Source organism: Camelus ferus, chromosome 36, assembly GCF_009834535.1.
Source record: "Camelus ferus isolate YT-003-E chromosome 36, BCGSAC_Cfer_1.0, whole genome shotgun sequence".
NCBI lineage: Eukaryota > Metazoa > Chordata > Mammalia > Artiodactyla > Camelidae > Camelus > Camelus ferus.
In genome coordinates this window covers 14,871,769-14,887,385 of record NC_045731.1, presented here as the reverse complement: position 1 = coordinate 14,887,385, position 15,617 = coordinate 14,871,769, and the positions used below count along the sequence as shown (strand labels likewise).

General features: G+C 42.9%; 1 non-coding gene across 1 annotated transcript; it reads right to left on the bottom strand.

Moving 5' to 3' along the window:
• Positions 1-5,969: 5,969 nt before the first annotated feature.
• Positions 5,970-6,134, bottom strand: LOC116661796. Its single transcript, XR_004317760.1, has one exon. It is a non-coding gene; the product is annotated as a U1 spliceosomal RNA (small nuclear RNA).
• Between the last annotated feature and the right edge of the window lie 9,483 nt (positions 6,135-15,617).

Below are 15,617 nucleotides of genomic sequence, written 5' to 3'. Positions count from 1 at the left end.
TCCTCTTTGGGACCTTGTTGCCCGCACGCTGTCCTTGAGCTGCTACAAGCCCCCACTCAGTGCTCCGCCTGTTAAGTCCTCCCACCTAGACCCCACGGTGGGCATCCCGTCGCCCTTCCTCCAGCAAATCTGCTCTGTGAGCTTTCCCCTTTGCAGAAGCAGCCTTCAGCCCCTTGGCATGCGGAGTAAGTCTGGTAAGTCTTTTCCCATAGAGGTATTTACACCTGAGTTACATCCATGCGTTATTTCCCAAGGGCAGCGTTATTCTAACCAGACATAAGGTTTTAATCAAAATGTAAAGCTTTAGTCAATTGAAAGAAATACGAGTAGAAATATGCATTTGGCCAACCCTCCTTCTGGAGAATTTTCAAATAATATGACATGCTCAGTTCTTCTTTGCTTACCTAGGAGCTGGATTCTGCAGGCTTTCGTTCTTGTGTGAAATCTACCTTCCGATCCTTCTTAGAATATACGCTTTGTTTTCCCCCAGCAGCACAGGTCCAGGCTGAGAGCTACGCTCCATTTGTCTCCTTCATTCATTCAACAAGGATTCATGCAACAGGAATTAAGCTAAGCAACTTGTAGGGGTTAGACTCTGTTGAAAATTCAAACAATAGTTAAGGTGAGGAAATTGTTTTCTTTTTCGGTTGTCGGGTTTTGTTTGTTTGTTTACTAGATTTGAGGGGGTCCATATGTGAAGGTCAGATCAGGGTGGAAGCTGAAATCCAAAAATTATAGTTAAAGCCTTTGGCAAAATCCATGTTTCTCACCCAGCTTAAATCTAACTCTTGACCTTCATCCATGGTGCAGAGTAGTTGGCTGGATGTCTGTCACAATTCTAATATCACTGCAAAGATGAAATGCAGGAATCATGTAGAAATCTCATCAAAAGCTAACGAAACAAGGGTATGTTTTTATCCTGATGGATTTTCCTAGCTTAAACCCTATCACCCTCATTCCTTCATCCTCCTTTCTAAGAAATGAGTTCCTTCTTTTTTTTTCCTTCTGTTCAAAGCTAGCTGGCTTCTTAACATGCCATGAATAGCTAGTATTAAACACTATCTCTCTGTAATTAGTGTTTGTGCATAGAGCAATCAATTAGCTTACAGTATTAGCCACGTTTCTCCCGCACTCAAGGAACTGAAGGGCCAAAATGCTGATGTCTAGAGAAAAATTACTTCAATGGCTTTGATTAATTTTCAATACACCATCCTCAAGCACTTCAACAGAGGCAATACTTTATGCCTTCACCTCTCTTCTGCATTTTGTAGCTGGGGCGGGGCCTGGGCAGGCGTCATGTGTGTGTATAATTGCTTCTGAGCGGAGGGACCAGTGTCACCATTTGGCCTGACCACTCCAGTCTGGTTTCAGAGCTTCCTATAAATGTATCAGTCCAGTTACTTACCACCATATCTGTGTGTGTGTGTGTGTGTGTGTGTGTGTGTGTGTGTTTATTTTCAGCTGCTGATCTTTTAAGTTCAGTTGCATTTTAACAACCCTGCTTTTTCACTCATCCAGAGTGTTTTATAGATTGGTTTATAGTCGTTCTGGTGCTAACAATTGCAAAGAGGTCTCCAGTCACAGAGCATCTCATGTTGGGTTTTTCTGGGACACAAATTAACATGGAAATAAGCATGCCCTCTTGGGAGCTGAGTATTCACCCTGTGCCCAAGGATAGACTGATTATAACCAGACCAAATGTCTCCCCTGTGCCAAGCCAGGCAATGGTCCATAAATACTCCCCAAGGTGCCAGTCCTGTGCCTCTGCCTTCGTGTTAAGCACACCTGCAGTATCTTTTCCTTCTGTGGGTGTCAACACCGTTATGGAGGGAAATTTGGCAATTTATGTCCTAACAGGATTCACTTGTTTAGACCTGCTAATTCTAAGAATTTATCCTGGGAAAATAAATATACACCCAGATTGATGTACAAGGTGGTTCATTACAGTATGTTCACATTTATTTTACAACTTAAATTTATTGCAAATGAATATAGAATAAATTATGATAACCTATAATGACACAGCAGTCACTAAAATTATGTATTTGAAAAAATTAATGACAGAAAATTCTTCTAATGCAATATAAATGGAGAAAAAATAGGTATATGTAATCGTAAGTGTTAAAAAGAAATACACCTTTAAGCATAAAATATGACATACCCATGAATATGATGTATGTAGGGAAAGATAATGAACTTTTTCACTTCAGGTGTGGAAAGTGTCCAACCTGCAGAGAAACCCTGTGGGCTGGACTCTGTTCTAAAGGAACAAAGTACTGCCTGCAGGGATAAAATTGTACAATCCAAGGTGGATTGTTTCATGTGCCCTGTATTTTTACAACTTCTGGAAATAGCATATCGATTTTCCTGTCCCAGATACAACTTCCCCACTGTGGGCAATCCTGATAGGTACCCACTTCTTCCTGGTCAAGGCGGCAGGCACATGACCCAGTCCAGACCAGACTGGATTCGCTGTCTCTCAGGGATATGAATCAAGGAAACAGGAATAAAAAGTATTAATATTGACCTGACCCCTGTAACAGTGACCTGAAGAGATAGACCGTTATTTATTATGACTAAAATCCCTGTTGCCACTCTCTCTCCATTTTTTCTGAACTTAATTCTCAGCTGTTCCTTTAATTCTCAACCTGCTATTTAAGCTTCTGATAAATGTATTTTTGTTAAAGTTAACCAGAGTTGGAATATGTGTCTTATAACCAAAGAATCATAAATTAATACAGTAAAAATAAAATCATGTGCTCTTTAAAAGGGAACCCTCCAACACTGCTGGTGGGAATGATTGGTGTAGCCGTTATAGAAAGCAGTATGGAAATTCCTCAAAAGACTAGGAATAGACTTACCATATGACCCAGGAATCCCACTCCTGGGCATATATCCAGAAGGAATTATTCAAAATGACACCAGCACCCCAATGTTCATAGCAGCACTATTTACAATAGCCAAGACATGGAAGCAGCCTAAATGTCCATCAACGGATGACTGGATAAAGAAGATGTGGTATATTTATACGGTGGAATACTACTCAGCCATAAAAACTGACAACATAACACCATTTGCAGCAACATGGATGTCCCTGGAGAATGTCATTCTAAGTAAAGTAAGCCAGAAAGAAAGAAAAATACCATATGAGATCGCTCATACGTGGAATCTAAAAAAAAAAAAGAAAAAAAAAAAAGAAGTCAGATGAACTTAAATATAAAAGAGAAACAGACTCACAGACATAGAATACAAACTTGTGGTTGCCAAGAGGAGGAAGGGGTGGGAAGGGGCAGACTGGGAGTTCAAAATTTGTAGATACTGACAGGCATATGCAGAATAGATAAACAAGATTACACTGTGTAGCACAGGGAAATATATACAAGATCTGTGGTAGCTCACGGTGAAAAAGAATGTGACAATGAATATATGTATGTTCATATATGACTGAAAAATTGTGCTCTACACTGGAAATTGGCACAACATCGTAAACTGACTATAACTCAATAAAATAATTTTTTTTAAAAAAACCGTGTGCTCTTTATGTGGTTGGGATCCCAGATCCAAGGCCTGCGAGGTTCCTGAGCACATCCCAGTATGTGACCTCCCTTGCCTCTGGGTCTACAAGCCCCCTCTTCATTCCTTGTTGCAAGTGGCCGATGCTGAGATGCTGTTGGTGAAATTCAGCTGCCTTGTACTTGTTTTCTAGCAGGTACACTGTCCGGAGGGGCAGTCCTTTCCCAGAGAGCTGGCAAAGGGACCCCGTCTGCACGGCTCTGTGTGGCAGCCTCCCAGATGCCCCTGCGCTGATGGCCTGCAGTGGGTGGCGTTGCCATCAGAAAGCCAGGGAATGGTCTTCTGGAATTCTTTTTTTTTTTTTTTTTTATTTCAGTGCAAGAATCATTTGATGCTCATGTAAGATGAATTGATTTTTTTTTTCCTGGTGGCAATTATTGCTCCAGTGGTTGGCATTTTCTACTCACGTGGCTTAAATTCAGGGATATTACAATCTCTGAATAACCGGAAGTCTCAGCTTGACTTTTGTAATTTTTTTCCCCTGTGGAAAAGTTTGCCACAATAGGTCTTAAATTATACAAGAGCACGTTGAAGCAGTAATGAAACACTATAGGATCCTACCAGGTGAAGGTGTTACAAGGTAACTAAATGCTCCCTCAATGCTTCTGCCAGGAATGTTTCCCCTCAGCCTTCCCTTCCATGCTTACTCTAAACCTAGCTCAAAATTCAGCCCTTCTAGATTAAATCTGACCCAGGATAACGTTTAAAAAAAATCATCTTGTTTCAGGTAGACAGAACCAGAGTGGATATTTGCTCAGTCTCTTGCAAACTGTGTGATTTTTATCAAGTTGTATGATCTCTCTGAGAATCGCTTTTCAGGCATCTAAGTATCTATCGACCTATTTATTGACATATCTGTATAGAGCCATGTAAATTTCTGTGAAAATTAAATATGGTAATGTGTGTAAAGTACCCGGTATATGGAAAGGTGTGCAAGTATCCTGCCCCTAATGACACCCACCTGTCTGGTGGGGCCGTTATTCTGGACAGGATACTTGCCACAGCCCATCCCAGCCAGGGTCCACACACGGAACAGTGGTCACTGGGAGGACTTTGTGTATGAAGCCGGGAAGCAAGGGGAGGAGAAAGGCAGGGCTGCCTCAGGACACCGCCGAGATACAGTCAGGAGGGAGAAAATGTCACAGGCAACATGGAATGAACCCCGTTGGCAGAACCAATAAACGAAAATGCAGAACTACTCACTTTGGGCCCCTATAAAAATAGGGACTCTGTTAACGAGTGCTCCATTTTTTTAGCCGCTATGCTTACTGTTTCACGAGCATCGCCTCATTTATTCTTCATAAAAATCCTATGCGGTAGATATTGGTCCATTTTTCAGATGGGGGAACTGAGGCTTGGAATGGCTCAATTGTCCAGTCAAATTCTCAGTGTTCAGAAGTGGCTGAGTTGTTACGGGAAACCAGTTGCCTGATCTAAAATACACAGAGATCAAAACCTGAGGCTGGAGTCCCTCGGAGAACTCCCTGAAACCTAAATTTTCAGGAAAAAAAGGAGACCGCTGGAGCCGGAGAGACCTGGGGGGCTGCAAGATGTGAAGGCAGTAACAAGGGGGCCTTGAGTGTGCCTCCTCTCAGCATTTCCAATAGCGTGGCCCGAGCCGAAACCCGTGGGGACGCGCCGGGTTTCCACCCAATGTGAACTAGGGCACAGAGTTAACTACTTGGGTCCCAAATATTTCCATTTAAATATTCGGATAAGTGAGGGAAAAGTACTTCTGTGTGCGTTACTCCGATAACGATTTCCATTTGCCTCTAGCCTCTCCAGACAGGGGTCTTCCCTTGGTCCTTTTTTTAAGGGAATCTCTGTACTCTGAACACTTCATTTGCTTCTCACCCTGCTTCTCACTCTCCTTAACTTGGTCTTGGTTAGTACGAGGCAGCTGCTACCTGTGACCCTGCCACTCCCCTCACTGTGCGGCACATTGGGTTTCTGTAGGTCACCAATACAACTGGCACTGGCAGAGGCAAATCACTTGTCAAAGATCACTGAGTGTCAGTGCAGTATTGACACAAAAGTACGACACGCAAAACGGAAACTCCGTTTGGCAGTGTTAACCGATGGCCTTGTCCACAGGTGGATGCATCGCGCATACTGACGGTGTAGGCTCTTCTGCTTAGTCTGGCTGAACAGTGGGTGGAACAGAAGGAACACACAGGGCGTTGCATCAACAGGGAATGAGTTTGGGAAGAGCACATCAAAGGAGTTCATTCAATCAGGTGTGTAGTCATTCGCCTCTCAACAAATATTTACTAAGTACCTCTAATATTAACAGTGTTCAGCAGTGTTTCTTCAAGTTCTGTAGCTCATGGCTTTCAGACACCGTGGCATTTGTTAAACGCACTTTTCTTGGTTTCAACCTAGAATTTTTTTTTCCCCAGGGTTAAGCGTGAACACAGTCCCCCACGACCACAAATTACTTGCAGTCACGTTTCCCACGTTTGGGGAGATCACAGGGGTCAGCACACCCAGAGTGCAACAGGTGAGCCTCGCCCTGGGAAAGCCACCTTCGTGATCATGGCATCTCCCTGCCAGGTGATCAGCCTGGAATTTTTATCAAGAGTCTCTGGGGTTAGAGCCGGTGAATTACCTTAGGTGATTCTGACTCACTCTTCATCATTGTGCGACGTGCTGGAGGCAAGAAAAGCAAACTGTTCTGACTGTGAAGGAGGAGTTGAGCTGATTAAAGACACAAGCTATTTACAAGTCCAAAGATGATTAAAATTCTACGGATGTGAGTGTAACAGTCAACAACAGCTCTTGGAAATCGGAGCAAGGAGGTTAGCAGAAAGTTTGACTAAATCAGGAAAGCACCAAATCTGGACAAAATATAACCAAAAAAAAAAAAAAAAAAACCACACATATGTTTGAAGACATCTGAGTTCTGATAAAGGAGCCAAGAAGTGAGGAATCAAATTCTAGAAAGAAGGGAAGCCCGCTGAGGTGTGGCATGCAGCTTCCCTGTTGCTTTTATCACCGAGATAGTTGCTGAATCTTTTTCAAATTGAGGTCAGATTTATAGAACCTAAAATTAATTAACCCTTTTAAAGGGTACAATTCAGTGGAATTTAGTATGTTTACAATGTTATGGGACTGTCATTTATATTGAATTCCAAAATATTTCCATCATTGCCAGACAGATCTTGTACAAATTCCTCACTCCCCAGCCCCAGCCCCAGCCCCTGGCAACCACTAAGCTACTCTCTGTCTGTATAGATTTTACTTATCATGGATATTTTAAGTTAATGGACTCATACAGCATGTGTCCTTTTTGTGTCTGGCTTCTTTTACTGAGCAGAACGTTTTTAAGGTTATCCATGTTGTAACACGTATCAGTACATCTTTCCTTTTGTAACTGGATACTGTTTCATCATATGGATACAGCGCATTTTGTTTATCCATTCCCCAGGTGGGTATCTGGGTTGTTTCTACCTCTTTTGACTATTGTCGGTAGCGCTGCTGTAAACATTTGTACACAAGTATTTCTTTTAATACCTGTTTTCAATTACTTGGGGGTTTATACCTCAGAGAGGAGTTGCTGGGCCATATGGTAATCTTCTATTTTACTTTTTGTTGAACTACCAAACTGTCTTCCAAAGTGGCTGCACCATTTTACATCCCCACTAACAACTTCTCCACATCCTTACCAGCATTTGTTATTTTTCTTTTTTGATTAATAGCCATAATGATGGGTGTTATGTGGTAATTGTGGTTTTCATTGCATTCCCCTAATGACTAATGATCTCGAGCTTCGTTTCATGTGCTTATTGGTCATTTATATATCTTCTTTGGAGAATGACTTATTCAAGTACTCTGCCCATTTTTTAAAATATATTTTTATTGAAGTATATTCAGTTTACAATGTTGTGTCAATTTCTGGTGTGCAGCACAGTGCACCAGTCACACAGGAACATACATATATTTGTTCTCACGTTCTTCTTCACCATAAGTTACTGCAAGATATTGAATATGGTTCCCTGAGCTCTACAGTATAAACTTGCTGTTTATCAGATTTTGTGAGAATCCTCCTATATTTCAAAATGAGAGATACTCTGCCAGAGTTCAGTAGGTGTTCTGTGTGATTCAGTGGGTTTGTAGATGTAATTCTCAGTGTATTTGTGGGAGAGGGCGAGCTGTGAGTCTCTCTACTCCACCATCTTGGCTCTGCCCCCCTCTGCCCATTTTTTAGTTGAGCTTTTTATCTTTTTCTTGCCGAATTGTAATAATTATACATTCTGGATACTAGACCCTTTCAGATAGATGAATTGCAGATATGTTCTCCTGTTCCATAGTTACATTTTCACTTTCTTAATAGTATCCTTTGATGCACAAATATTTTTATTTTGATGATGTTCAATTTTTTCTTTTGTGGATGGTTTCTGGTGTCTCCCGTGTGTTCATTCTTAACATAAGGCAAGTGGCTGGGATGCAAGGTAAAAGCAGCTGAAAAAGTGAAGCTGAGGTTTTGTGTTCTTGCTGCTCGAGAGAAAAAAAGCTAAAAGAAGAACCCCCACGAAGGAAGTTATTAATTTGGGGCCAAAAAAAAAAAAAAAAGAATTAGATCAAGATAGACAAAGACAGCCTCTAGTCAGCTCCAGCCCTGACTGGCTAAGGTGAGGAGCCCCACTGGGGCCGCCGGAATCCTGTCTCCAGGAAGGTACTGCCACACAGAATGCCACCTCCCACCCGGGACAAGCAGACTGTAGAAAATTGCCATGAATTCTGAGAAACAGAACCAGAAGTTAAAAACCAAAAATAGAACCGACCCATGGATATTCTAGGTAAACGCTATTAGATAGAGAGTTGAACATGATTGTGATGAAACATTCAAGAAATTGGGTGACAAGATGGAGAGTTTCACTGGAGAACTAGAATCTAATTTTTAAAAATCAAATGGAAATTCTACACAGACATAGAATACAGACTTGTGGTTGCCAAGGGGGCGGAGGGTGGGAACGGATAGATGGGATTTCAAAACTGTAGAAAAGATAAACAAGATTATACTGTACAGCACAGGGAAATATACACAAGATCTTGTGGGAGCTCACAGAGAGAAAAATGTGACAATGAATATATATATGTTCATGTATAACTGAAAAATTGTGCTCTACACTGGAATTTGACACAACATTGTAAAATGATTATAAGTCAATAAAAAATGGTAAAAAGTGAAAATTCTAGAACTAAAGAACATGAAAGCTGTAACTAAGAACTCAACAGATTCATAGAAAAAGCAGATTGAATGCAACTAAGAACACAATCTGTGAACTAGAAGACAGGTCAGTCGAACATTCTCAGACTGAATCATAACAAAAAATTATGGAAAATTCAGAAAAGAGCATAAAAGACATTTAGGACAACGTGAAACAATCTTAACGTAAAGGTGATTAGCGTCTCAGATGAGAAAGAGAGAGGATGGGCAGGGGCAATGTTTGAGGAGATAATGACCAAGAATTTCCCCCAAGTTGAACAACATCAAATCAGAGTCAAGAGTCAGTATAAACCTAAGCAGAATAACAGACCAAGAAAACCGCCCCAGGCTCATCAGAGCGAATCTGCAGAGAAGCAGAGACAAAAGAGCAATCTTAGAAGCATCCAGAAACCAAAGAGATATCTGCTCTCCCACGTTCACTCCAAGTTATCCTCAAAAGCCAAATAAGGAAAGAACGTTAAGTGTCCATTAATGGATGCACGGATAAAGAAAATAGATAGACGGGCAGACAGATAGATAATCATAAATATTCTCACCCAAAAAGGTAAGCGTGTGAGGTAAAGGGTATGACAATTAACTAGATGGGGAAAACCCTTTCACAATGTATACTTATCTCCAATCATCATGATACACTCTTTAAATATCTTAAAATTTTGTCACTATGCCTCAATAAAGCTGAAAAAGAAAGCAACCAGAGGGAAAATGCACAATGTCATCAAAAGAGCAAGAACAGGACTGACAGTTAATTTCTGAAAAAAAAAGGAAGTCAGGAAAAAGGAAGTGTGAACACCATAAAATTGGAAGTCTGCGATCCAGCAAGAAGATCCTTAGAAAGAGTCGATTTGAAACCCCCTGGAACTGCCTGCACAGATACAGTTTCTCCTTTGCTGCAACGCGGAACCCTGCCCTTTGTCTTGATGACAGATCAAGACCCTTCTTTTATTTCCTCTTCCACTGGGTGTCATTATCGTGGAGACATAATACTCCCAAGGAGCAAAGACAGAACTAAATTTAATGAGGGCAAAACACGTTTTTCTTCCCCTCAAGAGATAACCTTTGAAATTGTCAATTCTGTATTAAATACTCCAACCTGGAGTATGATCTTACTCCAAAATAGCTGGAAGTTCTTTGTGTCTGGAGGGGAGGGGGCAGAAAGCACTTTGTTGAAAATTTTCTCTTAAAAAAACAAACAAACAGGTAAAAGGAGGAGATGTCACATAGGATTGGTAGAGAACTTAAACAGAAAGCTTTGAAGGCCAAGGGCCAAAGCATTCATTTCATGAGATCAAAGTGGTAGCACATTTATATCTAAATACTCTACAATATGACTATAAACAGCTTCGTTTTATAGATGAGTAAACAGAAGCTCAGAGAATTTCAATAACATATTCGAGGTCATTCCGCTATGAAGCAGCAGAAGAGGAGTGGCAGGGAAAACCAAGGATGTGAGATGAGATCGTGAGAATGACCATGAGGGTTCATTGCACAGATGAGAGAAAAAATGAAACTTCACTCTATAGCAACTAGAAATTTTTAACAAGCCATCAAATTTGTAGAGTCTTCTCTAGTTACAGAAATAATTTGGGGCATGAGTAAAGATTTTTAAGGGAATGTATAAAAAGTCGTAGGGAAATGCAGAAAGGGGAATTAAGAAATACCCCCAAGAACTAAGAGTCAAGCTCCGTCTCTGATCCTGACCAGCTGTCGGACCCTAAACGAGTATCTGTCCCTCCCTGGATGTCGGATGGCCATAATGCCCACCTAATTCCCAAAGCTGCTTTGAAAATAAAGTGAGTGGGTAAGCAGCAGTCAAGCTTTGAACATTATAAGGTGATGTATAAAGGTGCAGGATGTTCAGCTGCCAGAGTCTGGGGTGTCAGTCTCAGGAAAGGCGCTGACATAACTTGAGACGATGGAAGCCAATATAAACATGCACGGACCTGAGGAAACCACAAGACCCTTTTTGCTTTTCCAGGGGAGACAGGGGAACAACCTTTCTGAACATCATGACTTCCTTGGGAAGATCTTGGTTTAAATATATATATATATTTTTATATATCTGACTTGTCTAGACCCTATATTGAGATCTACAGCAGAATGAGTAGCTTTGCCCCTTAAGAAATCCCTCCCTCTAATTTTACTTTGTTAATTGGCTATTTTTAATCGATGAAACACACACATGGGGATGATTTAGATAAGCAAACAAAGAGTATGTCATTAAAAGTATTATTAATTCAAGGGTAAATCTAATTTGGTAGAGAAGTTACACTTTATCAGAATGAAATCCAATGAGAAGTCTCCTCTTGGGCAGAACGAAAGGTCACAACATGAGAGGGAGGAAGGGCAAACGTACATGGAACTATGGTCACGGTTCACGGAGACCTTCCAACATCTCTTCATGGGATGACTTCTTCCTGCCTTTGTCGAGGAAGGATCGTAGGATACGGAATTTGGAAAGAAGTTAGCTGGTCATACTCAAGGTGTTCCCTGACTACCCAAAGGGACCTTTAAGAACCAAAAACTGCACGCAGAATGGCAGCATGGGGGTCAGCAGATGTCGCATTCCGAGCTTGCTCGAGCCTCTCAAACTAAGCAACGACTACAGCAGGCCTTCCATGGTCCAGCCAGGTCCTGCATTCTCCTCCTTGACGGAACCCATGACCTAGTCTTGGCAAAGTCATCCAACATCTGTTGCCAAATGCGCCCACAAATATTTCAAATCACAGTCATAGCTTTTGAGCATCCAGTGATCACCTAACTATTCTGATAAATTTTCCAAGATCAAATATCAGTCAAAGCGGACTGAGGGGTTGCAGCCAGCAGCAGGTGAATTCACCTTTGTCATTCTAGACTTAGAAGCTCCATGGGGTTTTTCATGCCGCCAGAGAATTGTAGTCATCACCAGTGCTTCTTACCAACTATCCCCAGTATTTTTTCCTATGTGATGGTAAGAGTGCACCCCCCACGTCCTAGGCATGGCCGTGAAATGTGAGCCAGAGATGCATGGATTCATTCTGGGCAAAAGCTGTCAAGCCACGTGTGTGACGTAGCACAGCTCTTCCCCCCTCTGCCGTGGTGGGTACCAAATTCCACACGGTGGTAGCACCACCAGCCTGGATCCTTGACTAAGGATGACGGAGCACAACGTCCAGCTGGTAGGTCAGCATCAACATGAGCTTGTGGAGAAATAAGTCTGTTCACTGACTGTTACCACAGCATAGCCTAGCTTGGCCTGTCAGACTGACGGGGCGGGGGTGGGGGGGAGGGCAGGAGGCAAAGGCATTGCCGGGGGAAAGCAGAACAAGAATGGCTACGGTCAAGTGGGAAAATAACCCAGGACTTGGCATCAGACAAACTTAAGTTTCCTGGCTGTGTGACCTTGGGAATGCTGCTTAACCCCTCTGAGCCTGTTTCTTCATCAGTTGCTTTAATAAATGAATTAATATAAATACAGTGCTTGGCCCAGTATCGATCACATTGCCAGTATTCATTACATTTAATTGAACCTTCTATGCCCTCTCCTGCCAACCCACACGCACCCTAAGATGACACCACAACAAAATGGAACCCTCCGCTATTGTTTGTAACTGGCCATGGTTGAAATTCCCCCTCTGGCTGGGTGAGGAACCATCTCTGGAATAAGGATTCTCCTTTGCTGTTCACAATGCTTTAGAGCCTAGGTATCTAGACAGATAGCTGTGTGCACTCTGTAAGCCAAGCCGTCACAAGCCTAGCGCGCAGAAGAATGTTACAGTACAGCGTTGCCCCTGAGCCAGCCCCAAGCGACACGCGGCCCTGGACAGGCACGCCCTCTCCTCGGGCCGGGCGAGGGTGCCAATGAGGGGCGGAGCGGCAGGTCAAAGAGCACTGAGTGGCGCTGAGAAAGTCGTTGAAATCAGCCGACTCCTCACCAGATCAGAGTTTCAACTCCTCATGTGACTTTGAACCGGAAAGGAAGCATGAAGTCGTCGGGCACCTTGAACGTGCATGGGCACCACCCCGCCACGACGAATCATGGACGTTGAAGTCTTTCATAGAGTAAGGTCTTGGGGAAGAAAAGGAAAAGAAACTACCAGGAAACAGTTATTAAGGGAGGCGGATGAGCTAAGCTGACTGGTAATAAAGAAGCGTGCATAGGGCGTGTCCCAGCCATTCCACAGGGAGACGATTAGACGCCCACCAAGACAGGGGTTTCTGATGGTTCATAGCTGTGTGTTCCCTTAGGCTTGCAGAGTAACGGATGAGATGCTTTTTTTATTCCCAAACATAGATTCAATGACAGTAACTTGTAATACGTTTGCTTTAAGTTCCTGCAAGTCTGCTGTCACTACTAGGGCCAGTCTTGTATGTAGGGGGTCTGCAGACATGTTGTAATTTGTAGGATTCTAGCAAAGCCTGCTAGTTCAGAATATACACTTTATCTTTTGTTACTCAGCCTAGTGTTAGTTTATGAACATCTTTGGGTGAAATAATGTTCTTTTCACCCTGCAAGGAAGTGATACATTAAACCAAGTCACCACCTTGGTGGGAAATTTGGGTTGCCTTTTGGAGAGACGCTGCAAAACTCTCAGTTGCTTTAAGTTAAATGAAATCTGGAGGTAAAAATTTCAGACACTTCACTTCACTAGGACCCAGCTACGACTGAGAGGATGTAGCCTCACCTCCATCAACCTCATTTTATGTCACATGTAAACTAACAAGTGAACTTGTTTCATTTCGTTGCTTGCAAAGTACACGACTGTAGCCTTTCTCTTCAAAATCACCTTGACGTCTTGAAACTTGTGTCGGGTTTATATTGCAACATTCCTTGGTGTGGGGAAAATGAAGGTTTGCCGCCTGCAAATGAGAGCTCAGAAAATGAGAAAATGATTCCAGTTCTTTTGCAATTGGAAGTAAGAAAGAAAATGAGATGGCTCCTTTGTGGTTCTTTCAGCCATAGCTGTGTTTTGCTTTGTCCCCACTGTCCCCACTGTCCCCTACCAAGAGGGCCCAGGGAAGGTAATGTTTCCTGGGTCCTGTGAAACGTTTCAGTAATGGCCGCTGTAATTCACACGTTGATTTGTCCTGGGTCACTGGCAAGTGTGATGGATTGTGATGGCTGTACATTCAAAGGCTTTCCCAAGGTTGCCTCGTGAGGGCTAATGCTCTGTTCAACCCCAGCACTTATGCGGCGGAGCAGGAAGCATCTATGAGGTGTTCTGCAGCCTTAACCACAGTGAAGACAGCCTGTGATCTCAGGAGAAGCCCTGTAATCTGCTGGAGGGCAGGGGCTACGTTTGGCTTATACATGGTCAGTGTCCCAGGGAGGGCAGGCAAGGGAATTCCTCAAACCCTTGACTTACTTAAGAGCTATGCAACGTGGGCAGAAGCTGTGCCATCTGCAAAAAAAAAAAAGGGGGGGGGGACAGATTTCTAAAAGGCACACATCTTCCCACAATGTTCAGAATTAAATTAATTCAATTAATTATGATGTTTTTACACTCATGGATCACAGCCTGGCTAGAAACAGGGAACTTCTTCCTTATAGGAGGAACAATGACCTAGTTTTCTGTGTTGGTGTGGCCTGTCATTTCCTAATTATGCTCTTTTGTTGGGTTTTTCTCTGCCAGAGCCCAGTGAATGCCAAAGGGGAGGAGAAGACGGGAGGGCTGCTCCTCAGCGGGAGCAGAATTTATAACTCATGTTCATTTTGGCCATAGGCTGGCTGGTTCTGGCTTGTCTAATTTGTGGAGGGTTTCTGAAGGGAAACTGGAAGCAGTACGTTGCCCTTCAGTACAGGGATATGATTCTAGTGTCGTGGAGGAGCCATTAGAAGTCAAAGCACATGAAGGGTTCATTCATTCAACATTCAACACTGATTGGGAGAACTCAGTACGGACTGGGTACAGAGAAGGACACTCTGCCTTGGCATAAAACCTCTATCAGGGAGGGGAGATGAACAGCAAGGTTTTCTCGTCCATGTGAAATACATAGTATGTCACAATGAGAAGGGTGAGTCATGTTGGGCAAGCGGGGATGGTCTGGGAAGGTCTCGTTGAGACGTTTAAGCAAAAAGTCCTAACAGAAATGAGAGAAAAGAACACGCAAATAAAGAGAAAGTGTTCCTGGCAGAGGCAATGGCAAGTGCAAAGGCCCTGAGGTGACAATGTGCTCCATTTTCAAGTGACTTGCAGGGGGGGGTCTCCAGATTTGTTGGCACAAAGTACGAGATGACTTCGAAACCTACTGGGGCAGGGAGGTTATGCCAGGCTGTGTAAACCACTGCACACCTGTGGCAGAAGAGTGCCAGGGTCTGACTTCTGTAACTGCTCAGCCGAGCATCCACCAGAAGAGGGCACAGGGATGCAGAGCAACTTCTACAAGACCGTTTCCACAATCCAGGCAAGAGACAGGTGGGCACTGCTCTGGCCATTAGAATTTAGGGGCAGTGGGCAAGAGCACAGAGAGGACAAGCAGTTTGCATGAATTATCTCAACTATACTGCTATTATAATCGGCAGCGTTGCTTCTGAGCTGCTTTTTTTGTTGAATTGTAGTCAGTTACACTGTGTCGATTTCTGGTGTGTAGCATAATGTTTCAGTCATACATACACATGCATATGTTTTCATATTTGTTTTTATTACAGGCTACTGCAAGATACTGAATACAGTGCTTACATAGGTACTGAGAAAAATAATACTGCCCACCTTGCAGAGCTGTGGTGAAGACAAAGTACAATAACTCTGACGCAGGGCGTGTGCTCCGTAAGGAATGACGATGGTAATTAGCGTAGGGTTCAATTAGGAGAGGCAAAATTTTGTCCACACCTTACCTA